Raw genomic sequence first — 5,498 nt, forward strand, 5'->3', positions numbered from 1 at the left:
AAAAAAAAGGGAAGAAAGATCAATGTAGGGTAGAACCAAAGCTTTCTTGCTCAGTCATCACTCCCAAGGCTCCAAGGTAAAAGTCAAAGGAGAAAGTGTGAAGGAGAAAATGTAAAGGATGAGGGGACAGTAAGATGCTGGTGAATCAGAAAATGGCTAAATATAATCAAGAGGGGCTAAAGCTTTACAATTTATTTTAGCTACTGGAGTCACACAAAGAAGGCATGGTTCCACCAGAAAGTAGTTCATCAAGGCAAATTGGGAGAGCCAGATTTACATAAACTGGACAGGAAGTAATCCCTAAGCACTAAACAACCAGCACCTTGGGGGAAGGTGGAAACTTCCGTAACAATTTGCATGCAAAATAGATCTTTCCCCGTTGGACCAGGAGTTTTGTTGATAGCTTATCACACTAATAATTGAAATGCTGTTAGCCAGAAATTAGGCCAATTACCTGTGTGAGCACTACTGAAATTTTGGGCTGTATTTGGCCTTTTTAGTATCTTTAACATGTTTATCAGTGTAGCTATAACATATCTACAGTCTTGTTTTATTGTGAGACAGGGTCTCACGAATCCCAGGCTGAATTCACTATGTAGTAGAAGATAGCTTTTAAAGTCTAATCTTGCTCCACCTAGTAAGTGCTGGGATTACAGACACAGCAGAAGTAATCAACACAAGGCTTATGTATGCTAGGTAAACTGAAGTCTCCAAAAGCGAAATCTCCCTCACACTTTGGGGCATGGAAAAAAAATCCCAATTGACAATCACTACCATAAAAATTAAGTGGTTTGGCAATTAGGACAGCAGCAAAGGACTTGCAATCAAATAGGTAATCTCACATAAAGATTGAAAATCTCAAAGAGGATAGGTGAGGCACGAGTCATCCTAATTCAGTATACAAGAAGATCTTGGGTTCAAGGCCAGCCTCCACTTCACAAGCCCCTCTTCCTTCCCAAATCTGGAAACCTCACTAGGCCTAAGTTATTAATACTTAAAATGTGGACTAGGCCTGCCAAAGTGGCACAAGCAAATAAGCATGCTTCAAAAGCATACTTTAATTTTAAAGCAGAACCTGGACCTGGTAGAGGGTACTCAAAGTAAAATAAAAATGTGAGCTATCCCACACTCTATTAGCATCTAGGGATTCACACTGGGGCAGTAAATCCACTCCAAAGGGCCTTTTGATTAGAATGGGGGAAAATTCATACCTATACTTTTTCACTAACTGAAAATCAGCACTTTCTCCCATTTATGTCAACTACTCGCTCCTACCTGTTATAACCAAATCATATTTTTATGTCAGATACTTCCTGGTGAAAATAGGAATTTTGTTCTGAAGTAGTCTGAAATTTTATGTTTACCAATCCTGTTGCTCATGTTAGACCTTGTTGGTGACCACACCTTTAATCCTAGCACTCAGGAGGCAGAAGCAGACAGATCTCTGTAGTTTCAAAGACAACCTGGTCAACATAGTGCATTCCAGGACAGCCAGGGCTACAAGAAATTCTGTCTCCAAAAAAAAAAAAAAGAGAAAAAAGTGGGGAGAAGTATATGTTATTTTGGGGAGGGGTGTTTTGAAAATTGCATATTAAGTAATCCCTATTTTCAGTTGGAAGTATATGACATAAAAATGATTTCATTGGTTATAACAGGTAGAAGTGTAGTTGACATAAATGGGAAAATGTGATGAATTTCAGTTAGTGAAAATTTATAGATCTGTATTTCTCACCATTCAAATGCACTAATTCATTGACTTAAAACGTTTGTTATGGGGTGGGGATGTGGCTCAGTGACACTGGATTGCTTCACATGCATAAAGCTTTGTCTAGGTTGCATAAGGCTCTAGGTTCTATCCCTAGCACTACACTAAGAAGTGATGCAAAACCTACACCAGATCTTCTCAGCTAATACTATTTATTAAATAGTCTATTCATATTAAACAAGATTTCTGTTGTCAAAGTAAAGTGTGTAGTCTGAATGACGCACATCATTCTACTTCCCTACAAGAAACCATAATCAATGGCCCCAAAGGCAAAATGTATTTCCAAATCAAATGTATTTCCAAAATCACAACCCAGCCTCATAACTCTATAAAGGAAATCTGTGGGGGCTGGAGAGATGGCTCATCAGTTAAGAACACTGAGGTCCTGAGTTCAAATCCCAGCAACCACATGGTGCCTCACAACCATCTGTAATGAGATTTGACACCTCTTCTGATGTTTCTGAAGACAGCTACAGTGTACTTATATACATAAAATAATCTTTAAAAAAATTGACTTACACCGGGCAGTGATGGCGCACGCCTTTAATCCCAGCACTTGGGAGGCAGAGGCAGGCGAGTTTCTGAGTTTGAGGCCAGCCTGGCGTACAGAGTGAGCTCCAGGACAGCCAGAGCTATACAGAGAAACCCTGTCTCAAAACAAAACAAAACAAAACAAAAAATTGACTTAGAGAACATTTAAAAAAGGGGGGGGGGGCTGGCGAGATGGCTCAGCGGGTAAGAGCACTGACTGCTCTTCTGAAGGTCCTGAGTTTGGATCCCAGCAACCACATGGTGGCTCACAACCACCCACAATGAGATCGGACGCCCTCTTCTGGTGTGTCTCAGGACAGCTGCAGAAAATTATGCCAGAGCGAGCGGGCCGGAGCGAGCCTGAGCAGAGGTCCTGAGATCAACAGCAGCCACACACATGATCGAACACAGTCATCTGTACAGCTACAGTGTATTCATACACATAAAAATGAAATAAAATAATTCTTTAAAAAAAAAGCTGTGCCTGTCTCACATATAAGCATTTATCACACAATTATTAGCATTTATCCACCAGAACTATGTATGTCCAAGACACAGATCACTCGACCTCCCAGATATACTCAATGCAAGAGAAGACAAAAAAAATCATAATTAACAGAAGTTTTTAGAGCTGACTGGCTAGCAAGACACTGCTCCAACAAGCAAGGAGAAAATATAACATCCTACACTCCATTCTACATACCCAGAACCTTGTTTAGGGACTGGGATCAGAACAAAAGTATGTCCTCCACCAGTCCCCAAGATACCCCAGACTAATTTATTCTTGTTGGGTTTGAGCTGGAAAAAAAAAGATTCTCATGTTTCCTGAGATCAACACTTCTCAGAGTTAAACACTTCACTTATAGCACAACCAAAGATGAGGTTTGTTTTTAGCAAAAATAATATTCAGGGTTTCTTCATCAGTCAGAATGATAAATACTATCAAGTGGTTAGGTTACAGGTAGTTTGCATTGGTAACTAGGTTAGATGGAACTGAAACAATAACTTTGCTAAGGAGTTCAAGTTTAATTCCACCAAAATCACATCATGGAACTGCTCCATTAGGAAGGATTACTGACAAATGGGAGGGAGAACATGCATCCAAGCTCCACAGCCATTTGACTCACCCTTGAGTCACATCCAATACTTCCATGCCAAGAGGAATGCCTTTTGACTCACTATCAACAATTAAAATAAATGTTTTTAGAGACCTCACACATGGATTTTCTACCAAGCACCCCTTTATAGGAAAGGAAAGGAATTTAAAAATCCTTGATGTAGTCAAATCATCCCATTTCTAAAATGTGGATTTGGATAAGGACATGCCTTATCCTTTATTTAATGACAGAACATTTTAAGAACTCCAGATCTTGCATACATATATACACAACACCTGAACATAGTGGTGCTTTTTTTCCTAAAAGCTTGTTCACTGTATTAAAGTTCTCTTTCTTCTTTTTTCTTTTTGTTTTGTTTTGTTTTGTTTTGTTTTGTTTTTCCATACAAGGTTTCTCTGTATAGCCCTGGCTGTCCTGGAACTCGGAAATCCACCTGCCCCTACCTCCCAAGTGCTGGGATTAAAGGCTTGCGCCACCACTGCCCAGCTCAAAGTCTTTCCTTTGTATCCTTAATTCATTCCTTTTGAGATAGGATCTCAGTCTATCCAGGTTGGCCGTGAACTCTGGGGGAACTCTCCTGCTTCTGCCTCAGGGTATTGAGATTACAGGGAATGTGCCACCTAAGGTCCAACTCAAAGCTTCCTTGTTTCTTAGTTGGTTTGAGAAAGGATCCATCCAGGTTCTCCTAGACTTAAATATAAAATCTAATTCAACTGTCTCTGCCTCAGGGTACTGAGATTAAAGGTCTGCCAATATGCCTGGCTTTAGTTTTCTTATTTTTAATTAGGAGCAAAGTGTGAGTTAAAACATTAACAGCTAATGCTTGTCTCTTTTTGGAGGAGGGACGGGTCGAAACAAGGTTTTTCTATGCAGACCAGGCTGGCCTTCAGACTCAAAAAAAGATCCACTTGCCCTCTCAAGAGCCTTCCTTCGAGCTTTAAGTGTGCACTCACCCTTTATTCTCAATGTTTAAACTAAGCTGAAGAAGGTTTACTCTTCTGTGGAAGTGCTAGAATTTTTCTGACCCCATGCTGAGCTCACCATCCTTAAGCCAACTGGAAATGTGATGCAGGAGATAAACAGAAGAGTGTCTGTGGAGATTACTTGAGGAACACATCCCCCAAATTCACACCTTCCCAGCTGGGAGGCCTTGCTCTACACAACATTTTCTTCACATTCCTCACCACTAAACTCAAGGTACTAGAACTCCCATTAACCAATTAGCCCTGTAAGCTGCCAAGATAACAGTAGAACCTTTGTGATGTTAACACACTCCCCTCCAGCTCCACCACCCAAGTACCACCTTATTCTCTCCCAGTCTCCCTGGCTTCCATCCTCACCTAAGAAAAGTGGGAAGTGAACGGTGCTACGTTTTTTTTTTCTCAACTCTATTCCGACCACCCAAGCACACTAGCTTACCTAACAACCCTCTAGTTCACGGGTACACAGTAAATGCCCTATGAAGTGTACACTGTCCCTTGTTTTTATTTTCTCCCGGGAAAAAAAAGAGATGAGGCTCCAAAACGTTAAGAGATAAACCCAAAAGGCCACCCACAGAACAGAATCAATTAGAAAGAGCAGATTGAAATCCAGGTTCTGCTCAAATCCCCCGATTTTTTTTTTTTGTCGTTTACATTTATTGATCTTGTGAGCTCCGAGATCTTTTAGGATTGGAGGAAAAAGTACAAAGTGTGAGCTCAGAAGTTCAAAAACAATTAAGTCAGCGTTAAAAAAATCCCGACAGAAAAGGCAGAGTGAAATCCAGGTGTTCCATTAATCGAGAAACCAGAGAAAATGCAGGACAGGGGCAACACACTACGTGTGGGATGATCTGGTAAGTGAAAAGTCTGCCGCAGTCGCACGTTTAAAGGCCCAATCATTCCCGCCCACTGCGCCCATGCTTGATTCTCTCAAAGAAAAGAAGCCAGCCGTGCATCCATCCCAGCCTTCCAAAATTCCATCACGCAATAAAGATTCTCCCAACCATTTGTACTGAGACCAGGCTTGAATATCTGAGGCTCCAGGATTAGGGGTGATGGTGATGGTGGTGGCTCTAGTTCCCGCGCCCAGATCTCATCCCTCCC

At 41.1% G+C, this 5,498-nt stretch overlaps 1 protein-coding gene across 1 annotated transcript in view; it reads right to left on the reverse strand.

The window, feature by feature from the left end:
• The window catches only part of Sms (spermine synthase), a 49,613-nt gene that overhangs the window by 43,075 nt on the left and 1,040 nt on the right, over window positions 1–5,498 (reverse strand). The gene's annotated exons all lie outside the window — the stretch shown is intronic.

Source organism: Mastomys coucha, chromosome X (genome assembly GCF_008632895.1).
Source record: "Mastomys coucha isolate ucsf_1 chromosome X, UCSF_Mcou_1, whole genome shotgun sequence".
Lineage (NCBI taxonomy): Eukaryota > Metazoa > Chordata > Mammalia > Rodentia > Muridae > Mastomys > Mastomys coucha.